The sequence below is a fragment of the Cavia porcellus genome, unplaced genomic scaffold, assembly GCF_034190915.1.
Source record: "Cavia porcellus strain 051 isolate PalLab524CR breed Dunkin Hartley unplaced genomic scaffold, mCavPor4.1 scaffold_29, whole genome shotgun sequence".
Classification (NCBI taxonomy): Eukaryota; Metazoa; Chordata; class Mammalia; order Rodentia; family Caviidae; genus Cavia; species Cavia porcellus.
The window spans coordinates 37,496,160-37,520,984 of NW_026947512.1; the positions used below are offsets into that span (position 1 = coordinate 37,496,160).

The following is a 24,825-nucleotide window of genomic DNA, read 5'->3' on the forward strand; positions in this document are numbered from 1 at the left end:
GTGGCACACATGTGTAATCCCAGCACTGGGGAAACTGAGGCAAGACTACTGCTGTGAGTTTGAGGCCAGCCTGGCTTGGCTACAAAATGAGTTCAAGGTCAGCTTGAACTGCACTGTTTAACTCTGTTTCAAAAAGACAAGAAAGAAAGAAAGAAAGAAAGAAAGAAAGAAAGAAAGAAAGAAAGAAAGAAAGAAAGTAAGTTAGTTCAGAAAGAAAGAGATTTTCTTTTGTAATTAGTGTCCCTTCTGAATGCAATAAGTCATTTCAAATTAACGCTTTGATCTTTAACATTTTTTTCCTCTTGTGTTATGTGAATCAGCAAACTATTTCTTCCAAACCACGTAACAATAATAAATTCTAAGTAAGCAATTCAACTACCATTGTAACTACCATTATAACCTACAGTAACTATCACCTCATAAATAGCACTTTCAGCACTCTAATCTAAAACTACACCTGTAAGACACATACTAATTTCTGTTAGCTTTTGAAGACACAAAGAATGTTTTATTTCTTTATTGAAAAACCTGTCATTGTACTAAACATCTGGAATATGCAGCTAAATTTCTTTTCTAGTGGATTATATATCTTTTCCACATTGTGAAACAGCATAAACCACTCCAAGGTAATTTTACAGATCTTCATTATCCACTCTTAATTAAGTTCATGAGTACTAGTACTAAATTTAATGTTTTCTACACTCTCTACAACTAAGTTATTATTACAAATAAATGTTTTTGAAAATTTTAAGGATTTACCTAAAATACTGATCTAGATAGTTCAGTGTGCTCTATATCCTCCTACCATGTCTCCCATCACCAGCACTATCTCATCTTCTCTAATGCTGCCACCATACACATAGATACTTTAAATGGCAGATGTTTAGTTTGTAATATTTCAGGATATACCTACTAAGTCCAAATATTGGTCAAAATTAGTTATATCAGTAGCACTCTTACTTTGCTTTTGTCCCTTTTCCTATCCAACTAGAAAGTAAGACTCAATAAAAAAAAAAAAAACTGAGTTGAGCACATATTTAACAGAGACTCTCAATGTGATAGGAAATTAAAACCTCCAGAAGTTTATTAGCTAAAAGAAAGGATAACCCCAGAATATCTTCAATACAATTGCTAGATTTTTGGAGCATGGTGACACATGCCTGTAATCCCAGCACTCAGAAGGCAGAGAAGCCCAAGGTAGGCTACATAGTGAGCTCAAGGCCAATCTGAACTACATAATGAGTCAGGGTCTCAAACAAAACAATTTGCTAAATTCTTCAAAAACACAAAGAAGCAGATCAGTAGGGACTGCAATGCAATGAAGAAAAATTTAATGATAAGTGAAAGTTACCAAATGAGAAAAGGAAAGCAGTACAGCAGGACAAAAATAATATGTGCAGGTACAACTCAGCACTCGAACAATAGCTGAATATGAAACAAGGCAAAAAAGGGAAGAGGCTGAAAACTTAAAAACTGTGGACCAGCACAGGTGCAGCAAAAGTGTTAGGAAAGAGTCACAGTGCAATGGCAAAGTCAGATTTGCACTTAAAAAATCACCTCTAGCAAGAGTGAAGGACATAAATGAGAAAGGCAAGAATCCTAATTAGAAGGCGGAGGCAAAGAAACCTGAAAGGTGAGCAACAGAGTTGTTAAAATACACAGGACACATTAAATGAGAAAACAAAAGGGCTGCTAAATTGTGGAGTTGTGGTTGAGCAGGCGTTGTTGATAAAAATGAAATAAAACAGACAAAAAACCAGACAATAAGAAAATAAAGCAGGAAGTGGTATCTTCACCATTTGTACCACTTTAATTCAACTTATTTGTGGGCTTCAGCCAGCAATGGGGAGGGAGGGAGGGTGATGCCCACACAGACAAAGAAAACAGAAAAAAAGAAAAGGAACTCAAATTAGAAATGATAAAGTAACTCTGTTCATTAACTACATGATCATATATGTAGATAACCCTAAAGGTTCCATAAAAAAAACTGAAAATCTGAGCTAATAAATGAATTAACCAAAACCGCAGGAAAAAAATTAACACAGAAAAACCAGTTGCATTTCTGTACAACAAAAAAAAAATCTGAAAAGGTAATTTAAGAGAGCAATTACATTTACAATGACATAACACAGACCAGGCACCTTTTGGGAGGTAAGGCAGGAGGATCAGGAGTTTAAATACAGCCTGAGCAACACATCAATTCACCAAGAAGCTGTCTCAAATTTTTATTCTATTTATTTATTTTTTGTTTTGATTCGAGACAGGGTGTGTGTAGTTCAGACTGGCCCTGAACTCACTATAAAACCCAGGCTAACCTCCGTTTCATTGCAGCTCTCCTGCCTCACTCTCATGAGTGCTAAGATTACAGGTGCGGACCTATAACTATGCCTGGCTTCATCAAAAAATGTTTTAAATGGCTGGCTGGAAATAAAACTCAAGAGTGAAGGCCCAGGGTTCTATCCCCAGTGAAAGAAAGAAGGAAAAAGGAAATAGGAAAAGAAAAAGAAAAAAGAAAAGAAAAGAAGGAAAGACGGACAGGGGCATGTGGCAGGGGGATATAATCATTCGCACTACCACATTCCAGTCAATGACATTCCACACACAGAGGTAGCCACATAAAGATTGTACTGTCCAGTAAAGACTACTACAATTGTAACATATACTATTATAATTATACTCTGATGTTTACACAGTGATGAAATTTCCTAACAACTCATTTCTTAGAACTGTCTCCAATGTCTTAACCAAAGGCAGCAAAAAATTAGTACACTGAAAATTACAAAACACTGCTGAAAGTAATTAAAACAGAAATAAATTTAAAGACACTGTATGTTTATTGACTAAAAGATTTAATATTAAGACAATAAGGTCTTTTTTTTTTATCGGCACCAGGGATTGAACTCCCAACTGCGCACTCACAAGGCAGGCGCTTATCCCGCTGAGCTAAATCCCCATCCCGACAATAAGGTCTTACTCAAAACAATCTACAGATTCAATTCAATCCCTATTAAAATTCCAGTGACTTTTTTACAAAAATTGGAAAACCCATCTTAAAAAATTAACTCACTCAAGAGATCTCAAATAGCCAAAATAATCTTGAAAAAGAACAAAGATGAAGGACGCCTACATGCAGGTCTCAAACCTTACTATAAATACATATTATGCAAAATACTGTGATATTACATGTTTAAGATTAAAACTAGACCCATATCTTTCACCATTCACTAAACTAAAAACAAAATGGATCAAAGATCTAAATATTAAAACAGAAACACTGAAATTTCATCTCATTCCAGAAAGAATGGCTACCATCAAGAATCAATTAGTAACAATGCTGGAGGGATTGTGAGGAAAAAGGAACCCTTCTCCAACTGTTGATTGGAGTACAGGCTGGTATAATCATTGTGCAAATCAATGTGCAGATTTCACAAAAAACTTCTTGGTATATTCTCAAAAGAATTAGAAGAATCATATCACAAGGATATATGGACACCTACGTTTATAGAGCACTATTTGTAACAGCTAAATCTTGGAAACAGCCCAAATATCCATTGATTAATGAATGGATAAAGATGAGGATTTTTTATACAATGGAGTACTACTCTACAAGATAAACTTGAGACATTTCCAGCTAAAGAAATGCACCCTGAGACCATACTGAAAGGGTTTTGGCCCAGACAGGACTCTGTAGCCAGGAAAGCCTCAATCGGAACCAGGAAGCTCCTATCTCCCCTGCCCCTAGGAATTTACTTGTGACACCATCTTCCTGCCCCTGGGAATTTACCTATGGCGCCAAACCTAGGACCAACAGGCTACCTGTGCATCCCTAATGCTCCCCTTAGGTTCCACCCCAAACCGTGGCTACTTATGTGCCTCACTCCATGTGTTCCACAGAGAGATTGCTGACCTCAAGGTGGAGATGGCGTGCCCTCCGGGGTCGGGGGTGTCTCTCCCCGCATTCTCAAAATAAAGGTCATTTATATTTCATACTTATCTTTTTCAGCCGCCGCCGGTCCTCCCCCACAGTTCTATCACATACTAAGCTAAATAAATCTGACATGCATGTATAAATATCACATTGTTTCTCTGGAATGAGAAACTGTAAGTCTAAATATAGGCCAAAATGTGTAATAGATATTGTAAATAAGAAGAAAATGTTCAAAAGGTAAGGGGAACTAGACAGAGGAGAGGGAGAGGAAAGAAGTAAAAAAATCACCTCAAAGCTTTTTAAGTGAGGGGAAGAAGGGCTGAAGTAGTGTAGGGGAATGGGGATAAAAAAGAAACAATATCATGTACAGACACAAATATCCTATGATGAATGTGATCTTTATGTACACATAAAATGTACTAATAAACTTAATTAGAAAAAATGTGGTAGGTAAGGGGCTAGAGGTTTAGCTCAGCAGTGTAACACCTGCTTGGCAAGCGCAAGGTCATGAGTTCAATCCCTAGTACAAAGAAAAAAAAATATGCAGTATTGGCATAAAGATGGACTGAGTAGAAAGCCTGAAAATAAATCCTCAAATATATGATCAATCAATTATAGACAAAGGTGCCAAGATCAATGAGTCTTTTTAACAAATAGAGCTGTGATATTCACATACAAATGAACCCTGACTTTACATTTAGATACAAGAGTTACCTAAAATTATTAAAGACTTAAACATTAAGTGCTAAACCTACAAAACTCTTAAAATGGGAAACTCTTACATTCAGCAAGTTTTTTGGATATGACACTAAAAGCACAATGTTAAAAAATTAAAATATTTGTATACAAGTCATATTGCCAAGGGAATAAAAAACAAATCACAAAATGAAAATATTTGCAAATCACGTAACTGATAAAGGATTAATATCTAGCATATATAATGATGCCCTACAAGTTATTGAACAGCCCGATTCAAAGACAGGCAAAAGAACTTGAGCAGATATTTCTCTAAAAATTGGCCAATGAGCACACCAAAACAGAAACAAAAAGAAAAAAAACAAAAAAGCTCAGCATCACACTATTTCACAGGTAAACAAAAATCAAAACCACAATGAGATACCACTTTACATTCATAAGGATGCTTTGGAAGAAGGGAGAAAGGGAGGACAGGGAGATAGGGAGGGAAGAGCAGAGAACACACTTCGGGCAAACTGTGGGAAAACTGGAACCTCTGGGTATTGCTGGTGAGAAAGCATCAAAACATACTTTTGAATACAGTACAGCAGTTCCTCCATAAGCCAAAAACAGAATTACCAAAAGAAGGCTGGCAATTTAGCTCAGTGGTGTAAGCACCTGCCTAACTGGCAAATGAGAGTCATGAGTGTGATTCCCAGTACAAAAAAAAAAATTACCAAATGTCCCAGAAATCTCAATTCTAGGTAAATATCCCAAAGATCTGAAAACTGCCCATCAATCATGTATCTTACACCCATTCTCAAAACAGTTACAGCTAAAAGATGTATACGCAAATGTCCATCAATAAATGAATAAATGAATGAGTGGATAAAAATGTAGTATATACATATAATGAAATATTATCCTGCTACAAAAAGGAAATTCCCATACCAAAGCATAATAATGAGCAAAGTAACCGAACACAAAAAAGACAAAAGTTTCACAATTCCTTTATAGGGAGTACACAGACTAGCCAAATTAATACACAGAGAACAGAACACCAGTTACCAGAGAGGAAAACAGATAGTGGGAAACAGGTATTTGACAACTATAGTTTCAGTGTTAGATGACGAAAAAGTTCAGTGTTAGATGAAACAAGTAAAATGAAATTTATGTGACTGAACTATATACTTAAAAATGATAAATTGTTTAGTTCGTATCTTGCAATAAAAAATGAACTTACACGTAAATAAAATACAAAATTATACACATTTTCTGGGGAGGAATAGAAAGCTGAATTCACTTTTGGACTTCTTGCATATAAGATACATGTATATCACCCAGAAGAATAAATATATAAAAACTCTTTTGTGAGAAATTACAGCTTATAGCAATCAACACTATAAAAGGAAGTAAGGTGGCCAAAATGGTGCACATCTACAATACCAGCACTACGGAAGGCTGAGATAGGAAGACTTCAAGTTCAAAAGCAATGTTTAAAACCTGGCAAGACTGCCGGGCGTGGTGGCTCACGCCTGTAATCCCAGCACTCAGGAGGCTTTTTTGTTTTTTTTCTTTTTGTTTCTGGGAGGATCGTTGCGAGTTCGAGACCAGCCTGGGCTGCAAAGTGAGCTCAAGGCCAGCCTGAACTGCACAGTGAGACGCCGTCTCAAAAAAGACAAAAAAAAAAGACAAAAAAAAAAAAAAAAAAAACACCTGGCAAGACTGTGCCTCAAGATAAAATATAAAAAGGCTGAAGATATAATTCAGTACAAAGGCCCTGCATTCAATTCCCAGAACCACATATAGACATACACACATGTACAATCTGTGAATTCATGAGATAGGAATCAAAGGAAACATTGGGCCGGTTAGCTGAATTCTCAAGCAGTAGATGAGCAATATTCAAAATTATCCCACCACACACCAACATTACAGACTAGTTGCATCTAGGTCAAATAAAATTCCTCAGCAGTATTACTGGGCAGAGAAAAATTTACTGGTGAACTTTAATCCTACTAAATAAACTACTCTTGAGCTGGGGATTTAGCTCAGTGGCATAAGTGCCTGCCCTGCAAGCCCACAGTCATGAGTTCGATCCCTGGTACCAAAAAATAAAAATAAAAAATAAATAAACTATTCTTCTGAGATACTAAAACATACACACACAAAACATCAAAGTAAAACATTCTGTCAGTGATGAAATACAATATTTAATTTGATCCTGTGAATATATGACACCTATTATTGCTGCTGCAATAAAAACAAGACAAGTCAACCTATTTATTATATCCAACCTACAATATATCCAGTCCTAACAATAATGGAGAAACTGCAGACTGTTCCAAGGGATAATAACCATAAAATAAAAGCTAATTTACCTAGGTACCATGTTACAGTTAGCAAAAATAAGCTCTTATATTTCGTGGCCCAATAGGGTGACTACAGTTAATAATGTATACTTTATTTTGAGCCACAATACCAATCTAACATCCAGTAAAATATTCTACTTATAAATTTTAAGTCGATTTTTAAATAAAGTCTTTAAGTACGGTAGAGTCTGAATAATGGTCCCTGAAGGTATTCACATCTTAACTCCCAAAGTAAATGAAAGTTTACATGGTAAAAAGGGATTTCATGTAAGTGATTACAATGGTCAAAAATATTGTGCCAACTTGAGAAAGTCTAGAAACTAACTACATAAATCAGTAGTACATCTGGGGTGTAGATGACATGGTTTTACCATTCTAAGATGTTGTTCAATGTGTCAACTTTAGAAATTTAGAAGTTTAACCAAGTGATTCCACAGGGGGCCAGGGTCCTTACTTTGTAAGAGCAACTGTGATGGTGTGAAGCATAAAGGTCCACCACTCCCAGGAGGTAGCCTGCACACAATAAAAGGAAAATGAAGGACTGACTGCTAGTTCTTTGGAGGAGCTCCAGTCTTTGCCTTAGCTCGGATGTCACCTCCTCCTTTTTTGTGCAGACTGTTCAGCTTTCACCTGGGAACTCTTCAACCTTCTGTCATAGACCCCCTCAGCCTTCTTGTGTGGATTCTTCAGTCTTCCATCACAGACCCATCAGCCTCCTGATATGGACTTGCATGTGACACTGCAGTGAGCTTCAGATCTTGGACTGGACCCTTCAAACTCCAGCATGTAGGCACCCTCTACAGGCTTTCTCAGTCAACTGTGTAGCTGACCCTTGTAAACCAATCTTCTAATTACTTACACATTTGTGTATCTTGCGTTATAGCTGTTTCTCTAGTAAACCCTGACTGATATAATGATTAAAAAATCCTGAGATGGGGAGATGATTTTTGGTTGTCCAGGTCTGGCCCAATTACTCATGTCCCCATGAATCAGACAAGCTAATATGGTAACAGAGACAAAATCAAAAGAAGATACCTTGGCCAGGGATTTAGCTCAGCAGCAGAAGCACCTAGCCTGACAAGTGCAAGCATGAGGTTGCAAGTTTGATCCCCAGTACAAAAAAAAAAAAGAGGAAAGAGAAAAAAGAAAAGCAGAAATTATCCCATACCAAAGACTATTTCAGAATAATTCCAAAAAGTCACAATATAGGTTTGAAAGCCAGTCAGTCTTGATGTGCAGCCAGCATTATGAAACATTATGAAAGTTTTATATAAAAATTAGTCTTTCCAGAACCTTATAAACTCTTGACATTTCCAAATGCTACAAATTCCTGAAACCTTCCCTCAATAAAGATGTGACACCGAATTCGGTCATTTACTGGCTTAGTGTATGTTTTACTGACATCAACTTTGACAGTAAGAGATTATCACTGGCAAAAAGTTGCCTAGAGAAAAGTTCAGGAAAGCCAATCACTGGAATAAATGGCAGATAAAATACACTGCTACTAAAAGCTACACTAATTTACTTTTCCACCCCATTGGGATCAGCAACTTAAAAAAAAAAAAAAACAGGATCTTGCTATACACCTGGCTAGCTTCACACTCAATACATGGCCCAGGTAGGCCTCAACACTTGTAATCCTCCTGCCTGCCTCACTCTCCAAGTGGTCAGATTATACCACCAGTGGTTTAACACTGGTTTAACTGCCTTTATCTGCAAGCTTCAATCACAGTGAAAGAGAGCATTTTTCACAACTTTATCAGCCATATAGGGGAAACTCAATTACAGAAGTCTTTTTTGTCTTGTTTTTGCCTTTTTGAGATAGGGTTTCACTATGGAGTTCAGGCGAGCCTCAAATTCACTTTATACCCCCAGATTGGCCTCAAACTTACAGCAATCCTCCTGCCTTCCGAGTGCTGGGATTACAGGTATGTGCCACCAAGCCTCGCACTTGACTAGCTTTTTAAAGTTATTTTGTTAAAAATAAATAAATAAAAGTTATTTTGTTAAGAGGGCTAGAGATATAGCTCATAGGTAGAGCAATTATACTACCCTGAGTTCAATCCTAAACCCCTCCAAAAAAGTTAGTATGTGAGAGCTCTTTCTACTTTAAGGCAGGCGTGATGGCGGCACAGCTGTAATCACAGCACTTTGTAGAGGCTGAGGCAAGAGGATTGCTATGGGTTCACGGCCTGTCTGAGCTACACAGTGAGTTCAAGCCTGAGCTACTTGAGACCCTATATCTCAAAAAAACTAAAATTAAAAGAAAAGCTCCTTCAGTTATGGATACTGACCTTGGCCTGTCATAAGTGCTAAACAGAGGGCTGGGGATTTAGCTCAGTAGCATAAGAGCCTGCCTTGCAAGCAAGCAGTCATGAGTTCAATCCCTGGTACCGATAAAAAAAAACAAAAAAAAAAAAAAAGTGCTAAACAGTTTCCCCATTTTTTTGCTTTGTGTTTTATCTTTTCCTTTTTAATGACATAAAATTTTATAAAATTTTTTTATATAAAGTAGAACACATTTAGTACATTTATCTTTTCCTCCAGGCTTCCTTGGAAAGAACGTGCATATTCTGAAATTATAAGACATCTACCTGTATTTTCCAGTATTTTCTGAGTTTCATGTTTTTACATTTAAAAGGACAGGATCTAGTTTTCTACATCATGCTACTGGCAAGTTCCCCTCACATTAAATATTGTTTCATTCTCTCTTCCCAACTGATGAAAGTTAGTGCACTTTAACTTGTAACAAAGATTCTCAGTGAATGGTGCTAAGGGAAAAAAAAACTTGTAACAAAGATGAGAAAAGAGGGGGAGAAGTTCATATACACATATTTTATGCTCTATTAATAAGCATGTGAAAGAGTATGAAAACTCTGTAAAAGCTTAACACCTCTTCCTACATGCGCCCAACTCAATTATAAAGGGTATACAAAGTCCTTGTATAATTAATTGATCATGAAATATAAAAGTAAGCACCAACTACATGGTACGGCCTCCATGGTTCCTTTGCAAAACAAGTATCAACTGCCTTTTCCTCAAAAGCAATTAAGGTCCTCCCTAACAGTTTTCTCCCTTTTTTATCCTGAGCCTTGTAAGTATTTGCGGCCACTAGATAGAGACAAATTTGATTACAGAGATAATTGGTTACCGAAAGGATCAACAATAAATTTTCAAGCTCTGCTTCTAAAAACTCATCAGTTTAGCTAACGATATAGTTGCCTCATCTGTAAATTTATAACTTTATATTAAGGAGCCTCAAGGTTAATTCTAGTACTCTATGAAACAAAATTGCTAAAAGTTCTTGACAGTATGAAAAGTTATTCTACTTTCAGCAACTTTTTTCAACTTGAATACTTCAACTAATCAGTCACACAGGTTGTTTCCTCCAATCTTTTTTATTTTTTATTTTTACAAGTAAATGTTTGCAGTACATGATTACATTTATCATGAGAAGCTGGTAAGCACATAACACATCTTAATTCTCTTTTACATTCTTTCAATCTTTTCAAAGCAAGTCAAAAAGAAGCAGACTGCATAATTACACAGAGCTTCCCAAGTCACAGCCAAGGCTTTCTGCATTTGTTGTCTAAGAATAATCTCATATTTTACCCAGTCCATCTACCTTGTTTGTGTGCATGTTTACATATGTATGTATGTAATATATATATACTTTATATATACTTGATACATACTTGAAACAACTGGCTAAGCTAAAAGTTTTCCTCTAGTGTCATGATTACAATGAATTTTGCTGGTATTTTCTTTTTGGAGGAGGGAATTACAACAAAAGACACACTGCCATTGATTTGCCTCAAAATATTCCTTATATACTTAGAATACATGTATCCCACTGTTCTTGTCATTCTCTAAAGCAGTTTTGGAATTTATCTTTTAAGCTTTCAACCAGTTTGCACTGTGTCAAGGCTGTCCTGATATACTGAATCAGTCCAAAATGTTTACCTTTCATAGTTATTTTGACCTTGAGAAAGAGCCAGAAGTTACATGGTGCCAGATCCAATGAATAAAGTGAAAGAAAACACACCATAATGTTTTGATAAGCTTTTCTTTCCAGTGGATGGCTCTTAGCACCACCATTCACCATACATTTGAGCACACCTGGTAAAGACCTGAAAGACAACTTCCAGAATAGCTTCAGAAAATGTCAGGCATGGTGGTGCATGCCTGTAATCCCAGCACTTCACAGGCTGAGGCAGGAGAATCACTCTGAGTTTCAAGGTCAACCTGAACTATATACAACACAAAAAAGGAATAATTGGTAATACTTACCAAGTATTTGCCACTGAGCATCAAATTCCATTTAATACTGTGCATCAAATTCCATTTAATATTTACACATTCATGTAGTAAATGCTATTATTGCTTTCATTCAATAAATTTAACAAACAGGAATGGTATTTATTTTAAAAATAAGGAAATGGAGCCAAAATATATACAACTTGCTTAAAGGTCTGAAACTTAGGTCTATTTGACTAAGCTCATGCTCCCTCCGCCCCCGCCCTGGTACTGGAGATCGAACTCACAACCTTGTACATGCCAGGCAGGCATTTGTGCCATTGAGCTAAATCCCCGGCCTAAGGTCATGCTCTTAAACACTACCCCAAACATACACATTACCACTACTACTGCTATAATAATGTTATTAACATGCAAATGTTCTTTGAAAGCAGGAAATTTTTTAGTGATTATAAATAATGATATACATGGGCATAGTGGTGAATGCCTGTAATCTCAGCTACTCAGAAAGCTAAAGTAGGAGAGTTACAAATTTGAGGCCAGCTCAGACAACACAGTGAGATCTCAGCTCAAAAATATTAAAACTGTACTCAATTATTTAAAAAGAGTAAGAAAAATGACCAGAAATAGTTGTAAAATTGTGAGATACCATTATAAGATACCACTAATTTGCAACTGTGCTTTAATTAGAGATATACTAGACTTATATTCTAGATGATAATTTGGTGCTGCTAGCTTATGGGGGGTGTTCCCTTCTATTTTTTCTTTCGGGGGCAGGGGAGACCAGGAATCAAACTCAGCACCCTATGCTTGCCAGGGAGATGCTGTGTTGCTGAGTCACATCCCCAGCCCTCATTCTGTGTTTTAAAAACAATTCCAAAAGGCAAATGGATTTAATCTCTCTCCTGGTCTTTTTTGTCTTCCAATTTCACAATTCATATTAAAAAGAAAAAATCCTGGCAAAGTAGCTCCAGAGGTTTTAAAGGCTTAAAACAAAGCCAGATACTTAAAAGCATGAAAAAGAAAAAAGGGAGGAAAAAAACCTTTAAGGACAAAAAATTTTACAGCTGTCCACAAATCTGAAGACTATCAAAATCTTTAGAGTCACAAAAGCTACAAAACTTTGGCACAATTCATACACACTGAAAATCAACATGACTTTCAGCAATTCTAAACCTTTATAAAACAACTCTAAACCTTTGCAGTTTAGGTGATGTTTTAAAAACCCATTGTTCTGGAAATAATTTAAAGGACTCCAAACATTAATCTATACAAAAGTGTGTGTGAGAGTGTGTAAAATATAGTACATATACAACTATGTATAACTATGCATATGTATAATATATATGTGATTATAAATACACACAAACATGCATTTGATGCAATTAGGCTTCAATAACTCAAGATTAGGGAACATTCATAGCCCCTTTACAATTGTATTTTGAGACAATTTCATTAAATTGCATTGACTGGCCTTCAAAACTACATTCTCCTGCTTTAACTTCCCAAGTAGCTAGGATTACAGGCATGTGCTACCAGAACCAGATTCCAGCTTTTATAATCTTAATTTGATTTCTTCAAACAATAAATGCTAAAAAAAAAAAGAGAAAACCGTAACACCACAATAAAAACTTAAGCTGAAAGGTCAGGGATTTAGCTCAGCCAGCATAAGCACCTGCCTCGCAAACCTCTCCACCATGGGCTCAATCCCTAGTACAAAAAAAAAAAAAAAAAAAAAAAAAAAGCTGCAGTAAAAACCCATTCTCTCATAAGAAGAACTGACTCTGTTGTACTAGACAGGGAAAGGGAACCGTCATTAATTCAATAAAACAGGTAATGCCTGTTGCACTATGATAGTTTTCTCTCTACTCATAAAAACCCGTTGTTCTTAACTTTTCTGGGGCCACACACTTCCTTAAGAATTTGATAAAAGTGGGGCTGGGGATTTAGCTCAGCGGCATAAGCGCCTGCCTTGCAAGCAGGCAGTTGTGAGTTCGATACCCGGTACCGATAAAAAGGAAAAAGACAAAAAAAAAAAAAAAAAAAAAAAAAAAGAATTTGATAAAAGTGATAAACTCTCACCTCTTGGAGAAACTGATACAAAAAGCACCCGCACATATTTCAGTGTTTGTGGACCCAGTGACCCATGGGTTGAAAGCCAAGAACACATGCTCCAGCCTGTCTGAAAAGAATTTCCAGACCTAAACAGGGCAACAGATTATCTTCTCTAATGCTTTCTGCTGTACTGCACAACAAACTACTGCAATCAAACACAGTTATAAACCAGGCTTGATGGTACATGTCTATAATCTCAGCACTCTAATCTCAGTGCTTGGGTGAACTGCCCTGAGTTCCAGACCAGATTGAGGCACAAAGTGAGTTCAAGGACAGCCTGCACAGTGAAATGCTGTCTCAAAAAAAGAAAAGAAAGAAAGAAAGAGACAGAGACAGACAGATACAAACCAGGCATGTTATCAGACGCTTGTAATTACAGTATTTAGGGAAGTGGAGGCAGCAGGCTAGCCAAAACTCAAGCCCAGCCTGGACAAGTTGAAAGATTTCATAAAATACTGCTTCAAAATAAAATCTAAGAAGGGCTGGAGATTGTCTCTCAATGTGAAGGTCTTGAGTTCAATTCCCACTACCATTACACCCAAAAAAATAATAGATTCATATTTGAAAAGAAAATAAAAAGAGACAACAGGTACTGCTTCCACCTTACTGCCATATGAATATCGGATCACCCCTCCCTGTCTTTAATGCAAATACAAAGCTAAAATAAACCTTATAATCCAACCACTCAGAAAAGACTGACTACACTATGGTGCATCCACCTATTATGTCTATGATCTTTGAAGTTATATTTTTTAACACATACAACTTTAGGCCTGCATATAAAATGCAGTTAAAACTATGCAAAACCAAACCAAAATGTAAAATCTCCTTCCAAAGCAAAATACACCAAAATATAAAAGCAATCGAGTACTAAAAGAATGGATGAAATTTTTTCTACTTCTTAAATTTTCCAAAATTTTTTTCCAAAATTAAAAAATAAATTTAAAAAGAACTGAAAATTGTATCTGATTTAAAAGACAAATAGTAATTTATGGACTTGCCTTCACTCTTAGCTCTTGAACTACTTCTGAAAGTCTAAGGAACATACTGAACATACATTACAACTAGAAGCAATTTATTTAAAAAATGCATGATGGACACTCTAAAGCCTGTTTTTATCACTGGCACATTAATGTTTTCTTAATTCTCATAAATCAATCATTTCAACGCATTTCATAAAAGGTTTAGACAAATTAAACTGACATCAATAATATTAAGTACATTATATATAACATTAGTTTCAAAACTGATAGAGGGAACCGGGAGTACAGTTCAGTCATGCAGTATATGCTTATCATAAGCAAGGTCCTGAATTAAATTCCCAGAAGTAACAAAAAGGTGATGAGACTTCTGGGGAGGAAAAAAGAAAAGAAAATTCAAGATACTACACTAATAATCACTGGCTAACTCTAACTGGCAAGTGGGGCCTACATTTCAATATTACTATAATAATTACTATAAGAAATTCTGCTTTAACAATTTAGACATTACTGAACTATCAACACTTGAGACCCTTCAACATGTTATCCTTTAGATCTAAAAATGCCCCCAAAGCCTCATATGTTTGGAAGGTGACTGGATCACTGAATAGTAGAAGACAGATCACTGGAGGCATAGCCTGGAGGGGATTACTGTTATTTCCCTCCCCAGCTCTTCCCTGTGCTCTCTCAGCTTTCCTGGAGCCATGAGGTGAGTAGCTTCAGCCAATTATGGACTAAAATGTGAGCAAAAATAAACCTCTACCCCTATAAGTTGTAACAATCAGATATTTTGTCTCAATGAGGAAGAAATACTATTAGAGGACCAGAATCTCATAGTTATAAAAAGCATTTTTCTACTAATTTAAAGAGCTCTGGTTGTCTTCATGCTAACCCAAAATTTTAATATGAACAATACAAAGTTCATTAAAGGGCTAGGATTTAGCTCAATGGCACAAGCACCTGCCTGGCAAGTGCAAGGTTGTGAGTTCAATTCTTGGTTCCAAAAAAAAAAGTTCATTAAAATTAAGCAACAGGCCAGGGATTTAGCTCAGTAGCTTAAGGGCTTGCCTGGTAAGTATAAGGTCTTGAGTTGGATTACTCTCTCACCCCCTCAAAAAAACACATGGTTCTTCAGGTATTTCAGTGGAAAGACAGAGTGTTTACAAAATTAAGCAACAAGTATATTTTTCAATCTTGTTAAGAGAATATTTTTAAGAGCAAAGGGTTTCTGAAACCAATATAAAATAATTAATAAAAAACAACAATAGCAATTTCCAGCCAAAATACTAGTAACATGTCTTCTCTATTCCACAGGCCCTTATCATTTAAACAATCTACAAAGTGGTAGCTTTGTGTCTATGCACATAATGAAAGTCTGGAATACTATCTCAGAATATAAGCAAAACAGTTAACCGTGGAAATGAGGCATGCCAACTTTAAAATTAGAATGACAGGATATATCCATAACTCCTCCTATACCCCATTTCCACCCTAACCAATGTGCTTTGAAATACAAAAACTCATATTGAAAGTAGATACGAATCACAAATCCCAGCACTCAGGAGGCAGAAGCAGGGAGACTGCTGTGAGTTTGAGGCCAGCCCCGGCTACAAAGTGAATTGAAGGCCAGCTTGCACTGCACAGCAAGACCCTGTCTCAAAAAGACATTAAAAAAAAGAGAGAGAGAGAGAGAGAGAGAGAGAGAGAGAGAGAGAAAGAATGAACAAACAAAACTAACAGGAGGCTAAGTGAGTAAGCGATGTCTATAATCTCTGCACTCTGGGAGGCTGAGGTAGATCACAAACTCAAGACCAGTCTGGGCAACTTAGTAAGACACTTTCTCAAAATAAAAAAGAACTGGGGATGTAGCTCACTGCGAAAGCACTGGGATCAACCTAGTACCAAAATAATAATTAAGTAAATAAATAAAAGATCCACGAATCAATGGATCTTTATCTTTTTTCACATAAACCTCTTGGGCTTTACTGTTTATAAAAACTCCTTTACCTACCTTACTTTTTAGAATCTTTACAGAAAAAAATCTGTAAGATTAATGGAAGTCATTTTATATATACAGTATATATCATGATATATGTATATATTATTCTACATAATAGTTTATATATAATATACATATAAAAGAAAATACTCAGGCCAAGAATCTTACTAGTAATGGAACCAGACCTAAAGATGGAGTTTCCTGCCTTGGATTCTGAATCTCCATCTACACCGAACACTACACTTTCTGTAATATTGTAAAACTTTCTATGAAACATTTGGCTGGTTTCCAAAACAGCCATCCCACACTGAATTAGACTGTATATAGTAAACCGTGTAAATAGTGAGGGCTTAATACAATTATCAGCATGCAGGCATGTACCTTTTTAAAAGTGAGTAATTCGTTGGTTTCAAATTAAATCAATACTGCATTCATATTGTAGGGGGAAGAAGTAAAACATTTTTCTAAAATAAAGTCAAAATGAAATACTACTGATTTGCACATTTCACAATAGCTACTAGAGACACGGATAATATAGAAACAAGCAAAGAAAGAGTGGACAATTTAAAAGAACAATGTAAAAAAGAAACTATATTCTTTAGGAAATTGAAAGGAGAGATTTGTCTCTTTCTCCCTCAAAAATAACAGATTATATAACATTACTAAATAAAACTAAAGAGAATTTTATTTAGCCAAAAGGAATTCTTGCCAAAACTACTGACTTAGAAATACATGTAAGAAATCCAAAATCCCTTGGTTTAGATCATTTACTGATGTTACACAATTTAAATTAATTATTTCACGCCTTTCATTTTTCACATCCACACTACCAAAACTATTTTCTAATGACCTTGGAAATAGGAACAATGTTTGCAGTATTTTAGTTATTATCTATTACAAAAACAGACTTCTCAAACATTTATGTGCTATACACAATATTAGGCTAAAGTAAAACTGCAGAGAACATAATGGTCTTCATAATTTAGAAGAACAAAGCCCAAAGAAATGCTTAATAACGACTGATTATGTGACAAAATTGACATCTCACAGAAACAGCTTTTAGAGATACTGGGGGTGATTTAGCAGTCAGAAACAATAAAGTTTGATTTGATCATGATATGAAATAAAAATAGTACAAATTATTAAGTTTAGCTAGGCAGAAAATAAGCAAGTGGTTGCTATGTCCTTTAAAAAGCTGCAAAAAGACATCACTCATCAACTATTGCATTTAAAACAGACTATACAATAGTTTACTTGTCATGTTCACCTAAACTAAATTCTTAAAGGAAAAAGATATTGGTTGATGCATTTTTCTACTGCTAATTTCTATAAGAGACCGGCACACAGAACACCTGTTTTTTAAAGACAAGATAAGGACACGGTTCTTGTGAAAGTCATTTAGTCACTGCCTCTCAACTCTAAAACCAATCTTCTAGACAGTGCTCTACAGTGCTAGGATCCAGACTACGCAATTCTGTTATGGACTCTTGTGCCTGTAGGGCACTGTTAGGTTTGCCAATAGGGGTAGTAAATGAGGACTGCAACATAGGAAGCTGGACTTCCAATTCCTATCGTAACAACTGCAGCCCTGGTTCTGACAGCAATTGGTCCTAGTCTCCAGCTTCTTTTGGTACTCCCAAAGCTGCCATGACCATGTCACATGTTTTCATTTGTACTAACAGAACTGAACACTGCTGACCTCCTCGAAGTCCTGCACCAAGTTCATCGAACTTGTTCTCTGAGCTCTTGGGTTCTGATTACTTATATGTTCCATTTGTTCTCACTGTCTTCTAACCAACTCCTTTATCCTCTTTGCTGTTCCTATTAAGGTTTCTGTTTTCTCTACCAACCCTAAAACATTATTAAACACAATAACCCCAACTGCTCTGATAAAGCTGGCTCCTATTAAGAGGAGCTGGCTGCTTTACTAAAATCTGGAGTTATTTTATACATAAAGTCCATTTTATCAAGGGTAACATGAAATTCCGTATGTGCTTCTATTATATTGAAACATAAAAGCCACTTAAAGTTTGTATTTACACTATCCAGCTTGGAAATTAAAAAAGAGAGAGAAAATGAGTAATACTTTAAATAGTACAGCCTACTCCAAGTATATACATCTACCTTTTACTACAGCACATCTTCCAGGATATCGTGGGATGGTAGTTAACCTATTTCCCAGGTTCTCAGTCCCCATGTACCATAGTATAAGACCATGCTGAATGTGATCTAAATGTAATTCTTTTGTTGTTGTTGTTAGCTGTATTTTTTTTTCTGAAATTTTTTTCTTTTTTAGTCACAGACACTGTTTGCAGTAGAGGAAAACGGCATTACAGTGTGGTGGTAAATGGTCTGTTCACATAAACCAGTACATGTTTATCTTTTAGCACAAAAAGCCCTAATGGCACATACCCTATTGGAATTCATGACAGCTCCAGTATTTCTGTCCCTGTTTTTGTCATCATCTTCTTTTTTTAATGAACATTTTCAAGGTTTGTCCAAAAGAAAGCTATACAGGCTCTTGGCTAGGCGAAAGACAATTCAGAACAGCTGTCACACACCTGGACTGCCACCTTCCCGGGCTGATAATTGATATCTGATTTTTTTCAACTGATTTTTTATTTTAAAAAACTATCAGTTTTACAAAATCTCTAAGAGAAACACAAGAGGAAGGTGCTGAGGTAAAAAACACCTGAAGTAGCTTTGCGTGTATGTGCTTTTGTTTTTAAAAAAATCTGTAAATTTTAATACCCTGGGCCAACCTTATATAAATTGTTATTTCCTTCACTTTTTGTTTTGTTTTTAAAAGATTAAAGAAATCATTTCACTGAACATTGATGGCTATACACCAAAATTAAAATGACAAAATACATTCTTTATGGACTTTTTCTTGGTTTGGTTGGCTAGTTGATTGGTTTGATGGGTTCCTGGTTTCCTCTTCCAAAATGCTAGAAATACCACTAACTCTTGTTCTCGAGTGACGGAGTGACCAAGTGTAAGTTGAGGCTGGTTTGTGTGTTTTGCATTTGTTCCTTCTGTGTGATATGATACTCAAGAGTACTGCTTTGCCTCTTCACCTGGGATGTAGGAAACCTTGAAGTAGTTCTTAAACTGATGCCCACTTAGCTCTTCTTTTGTTGCCTATCTGATACTGGTAACAGCAGTTTCTGGGTCTGTGATGACTTTTTTCCACATTCTCTATTATCCCATACTAAACCAGAAAGTCCATCCAACACCTAGAACTATAGGTGAGGGCTGTTTCAAATCTGAATCTTCCTGCTCCTTAGCTTTTTAGAAAAAAAAAGTCAACTTAAACGATTTTTCCAAGCAATCCCACTTTACCGGAGAGGGTCTCATTGATGTGGATGGCCCAGTTCTGGTTGGAGTAGTTCACAACAAAGGCATAAGCCAAACTTGAGCAGGACCTGTCCCACCAAGAGCAGATTCCTGTCCCCAAAAAGCTGCCAGAGGTCACTGGCAATAACAGCGGGACTCAGGTTCACAATCTAAAGCTTGTTCATCATCCATGCCTTCCATACTTGCCCCAAGAGCTTGCAGCTGCCCCTCCCCAGAGGTACCCAGTGCTCCTCACCACAGCAGCCCCACCTCATCCCACCCCGGCCTCCCTCACACTCCTGAATGTGATTCTTGTAAAGATTTTTTTTTTTTTTTTTGGCTGTTGTTCAACATGAACCCTAACTAGTATTTACAGGGGTAAAAAAAAAGCATTCTGTACCAACACTAAAGCTAAGCTGATAGTACCCTTGCTGTTTTGCCTTCCTAAAATATTCTGAAGCATACTTATTTTGGATTGGGTGGATAGGGGGCTAAGGATTGAAATCTAGGGCTTGGCACACACTAAACATAAGCTCTGCAAGTGAACTACAACCCCAGTCCCAAGCATAATTTTTCACTATATGGTTTCTACTTTACTCACTGACTTTTAAAATGTGATTTCTTTATAAAACACAACTCCTCTCTATGAAATAGAAGCAGGTGTGGTGTTATGTACCAGTTGCCCTCACTCAGGAAGCTGAGCCAGGAGGATTGCCATGAGTTAAAGATCAGCTTGGCCTACAGTGAGTTCAAGGTCAGGCTGGAATACACAAATTCAAGGGCCTGTCTCTAAAAAACAAAAACATCCACGGGTGCTTGTAATCCCAGCACTCCAGAGGCTAGGATAAGAGGATCACTGGGTTATATGTATGAGGCCAGTATGGGTTTACAAAGTGAATTAAGGCAAGTCTGAACTGTACAGTGAAACCCTCTATCAGAGAGAGACAGACAAACACTGACTCCCATTACAGCCCATAAAGAGTAACGTTTGTTGAAAACATGACAAAAATTCTTAAGTTTTTTAAATTTGGCTTGTTTGTACTTAATAGTATGTCTTCATTACATAATATAATCTGAGGTCTATTTTTAAAATAATTTTTTACTAATGTACTTAACAGAGATACATATTTTCAAAATTAGAACAAATGGCAGACACGTAAAGAAGCAAAATATGCTAAATTATTCTCAAAATGAAATGAAAGAGCTAGGTTTGGTCGCAAAAGCAACATCTGTAATTCTAACACTCTGGGAAGCCAAGACAGAGAATCCAATTCAAGCCCAATCTAAAGAATAAAAAAAATTTTTTAAAGACTAGGGCCAGGCATGGTGGTATATGCCTGCAATCCCAGCACTCAGGAAGCTGAGACAGGAGGATCTCTGGGATTTTCAGGCCACCCTGAACTTCATAGTGGATTTAAGGATATCCTGAACTACACAGCAAGACCCTGTCTCAAAAAAAAAAAAAAAAAAATGCATTGTAGATGTAGTTCAGTGTGAAGACCCTGGGTTCAATCCCCTGTACTAGGGAGGGGAAGAGAGGGGGAAAAGCAAATTTTAAGCAACAGGGATCTTTCACAATATTTTTAATAACACAGCTGCTGTGCATCTAAACAAGTCACACCAGTGGTAATCCACTTTAATTGCTAAACACTCATAAGGCAAAAGCGAATCATGAACCAGTCCAGATCTGATGGGAGTTCCTCTACACAGCCTAAAAATGAATAAATAGGACTGTCTACCCTCATAGTTCCTACATAGAGACATATCATCTAGCTCTTCCCTACATTTGAGTAATTCCTACCCAAATGTCCAATGTCCCATTCAGTCAGATTACCTATGTAGGTAGTAAACACCAACCTGTAGCACCTATAATAAGAAATACCCAATAACCCAGTAGACACATTAGGGAGAAAGTGTAACAACGAGAAGGGGAAGAAAAAGGATGCTTAGGTCTTCGGGAAATGGACTGGGTATTACTGTACTTTTGTACGTCAAAATATACCTACTTTGTTAATAAAAATTAAGTCAATATAAATTACCATGATAGCTAAGATTATAGAGAATGAAATCAAGAAATAAACAATGGTATCTGACAACAATATCTACCATAAGATATGTAATAATCGGGGCTGGGGATCTAGCTCAGCGGCATAAGCACCTGCCTTGCAAGCAGGCGGTTGTGAGTTCAATCCCGACTACCAATAAAAAAAGAAAAAGACTAAAAAAAAAAAGATATGTAATAATCAACATTAAGATCAATTCTATAGCCCAGCATGGTTGCACAAGCTTGTAATCCCAGCACTTTGGGAAGCTGAGACACAAGGATCACATATTTCAGGCTAGTTCTGGCAGTGTAGCAATCTCTTTCCCAAAGGTGAGGAAGGGTGAGTAGCTCAGTGTGAAGGCCTTGGATTCAATCTCCAGAACCACCTCCTCACACACAGAATAAGGTTTAGATTTGTACGTGTACAGAGTATATATAATCTCACAAATATTTGTTCTTTTTTAAAAACTGCAAACTGCAGTAGGCATGGTGGTGTACACCTTAACCCCAGCACTAGGGAGGCTGGGGCTGAATTTGAGGTTGAGGCAGGAGGATGGGCTACACAGAGGGTTCCAACTTGGACTCTATACTACCATCCTTTCTCAAAAAAAGAAAACAATAAAAATCACTCTGATGACATATTAGTTTCTTCAGAATTCAATTAAAAAAAACTATTAAGTGCTGTCACACTAGAAACACTGTCATACTTTTAATACAGTGCTTTTTAATGTTAACTCATTTCTTTTCCTGGAAGGAATTGTTTCTTTGCTAACAGACAGAAATTAAACTGTTACTGAAATATCTAGTATATATTATTCATTAAGCATATATCAGCTTTATTCCCAAGACTGCATAATGTAAACACAAATCATAAGCAAGTCAGATTAAAGAGATAGACGACACCACAAACTGAAGGTCAGTAATAGACAAAACAAAATTCCAAACATATTTGCTGACCAGCTCTACACTGCGTCCACTCAAATCCAAAAGCTAGGTGTCTGCCTGCCCCACACGCCAGATAACTCAAAATTCCCAGTATTTTAATGTCTACATTGTCTACATTATGTTAATAATTCTAATTTGAAATTTCTCTCTGCAACACACTTGAGAACAAGTAGCTTATTTTTCAAATACTCGAACTAGCCTAAGACAATTTTCCTTCATAAATTCTCCATCTTACATAATTAATCTCAAACGTAAATTCTGTAAGGGTACCTGAAGCAAGTAAGCAAAATCTTTAGAAAAAACCGAAGGACCACGTTTTCTGTGCCACTCCCTGGAAAAAGGAGTGTTTTATAACTATCCATTATTTTATTAAAAAGTGGATCAAATACACAATCAAGATTTTAGCATACCTGTTGATTGTGACAAGTAGAAATCTCAAAGGAAAAATATCCAAAAGTCACATCACTAATATTTAAATTCTTTATAAATCAAAGGATCAAACTGTAAATCTAGAGCTAACTGCAATCTAAATTATTAAAACATTCAACACCTAATTCAAAGCGTATCATCAACCAATTATGTTAAATATTCTGGCTGATCATTTTTAAAAAGCCAAAAAATAAATTGTATAGCATAACACTCGTTTTAAATAAAATGCTAAGTTTCAAACACTAAAATTATGTCTTAATTTTCAAAAGAAAAAAACAGCATTATTACCAAGACACTGAACGTGCATGTATCTACCCTTTTCAAGGCAAATAATATTTCTTTACACATCTCAAAGAAACCTGATATTTCCAAACAATTTCACAGCGTAAAGGAACGTATTCTCTGAAACTTTTATAAGCACGGCATAAGATACCCAAAGGGCCGTCAAGGAAATGAATCTGAAATTAGTCACTAATGGGCAAATAATCGGAATAAACCTTCAAAGTTTGAAAGACCGATTTTACTAACAGCATCTCTGAGAGTAGGAAGACGACTTCGGTAGCAGGAAAATGATCCTGACAAGCAGGAATAGGGCTCCCCGATGACACTGCGTACCACAGATCTCAGTATATAAACCGAAGGCTTCAAAAAGCAAATCTTCCAGCAGAACCACACTGAGACACCCCCTCCCCCATGGATCCTCCGGGATAAGCTCCAGGCTCCGGAAAGCAGCAACAGATACTCCTGAGCAGAGGGCGGCACTCACAAGAACGTGTGAACTAGGCGGGATGTCCCCGCAGCCCGCCAGGAACCGCGCTTCCGAGCAGCTCCTCCACGCGCGACTCCGACTCCAGCCCGCGGGGGAGGAGGGACGCGAGCGCCTAGTGCCACTACCCCACCCCCACAGCGCGGACACATCCCGGGCTGCAGGGAAAGCGGAGGGGGGCGCATTCCACTCCGTCCGCCTCGCCCGCCGATGGGGGGGGGGGGCAGAGAGGAGGCCTGGCCCCAGCTCGGGAGAGGGAGAAAAGGGAGGGCAGCGGAGGAAGGGATCAGACGCCTCGCCGACCGCGTCCTCCGCCACGGGCTCGTCCCCTCCCGAGGACCCTCGAAGAATCGGGAACAATGAGGCCGCCTGCCCGCCATCCCCGCCCGAGTGCGGTAGGGGGCCGCGGCGCCATCTCCCCTCACACCCCCACCGACACACACACCCCCGAGCGCCGGACCCGTCAGGTGCCGGACCCGACCGGGCGGACGCGCGTCCCGACCCCGACCGCCGTTCCAGCGTCCTTCTCCGCCCCTCCTGCCTCACTCACCGGCTCCTGCTCCAGCCCGGGGCTCCGCTGGCCGCGGCCGGAGCGAGACTCTGGGATCAGCTGCCGCGGCCCCCGGCGCCGCCGCACAATATGGCGAGTCTCGGCTTCCGCAATGGAGCTCGGGAAATACAACAGGGGCCGCTCAATATTCATGAGAGACTGAGGGGAAGCCGGCTCGCCCGGCGCTGCGGGGAGGGCGGGAAGGAGCGAGCGAGGAGGCGGGGGCGCGGGACGGGGACGTGCACGACGCGGGGAGGCCCGCGGCGCGAGGGGAGGGGGCGCCGCCGCGTGCTGGCCTGGAGAGCCCGCGCCGCCCCGCCCCGTCCGCGCCGCCCCGCCCCGCCCCGCGCGCCCCGCCCCGCCCCGCCCCGCGGCCCGAAGTCCCAGGGCAGGCGCAGCCCGCGGTAACGCCCGCCCGCCCCGAGGACT

General features: G+C 38.0%; 1 protein-coding gene across 1 annotated transcript in view; it reads right to left on the reverse strand.

Moving 5' to 3' along the window:
- The window catches only part of Rnf2 (ring finger protein 2), a 55,506-nt gene extending 30,931 nt beyond the window's left edge, over positions 1-24,575 (reverse strand). Inside the window, exon 1 of the mRNA XM_063240174.1 lies at positions 24,397-24,575. The gene's annotated coding sequence lies outside the window, so the exon portion shown is untranslated. The remainder of the gene's footprint in view (positions 1-24,396) is intronic.
- Positions 24,576-24,825: the final 250 nt, after the last annotated feature.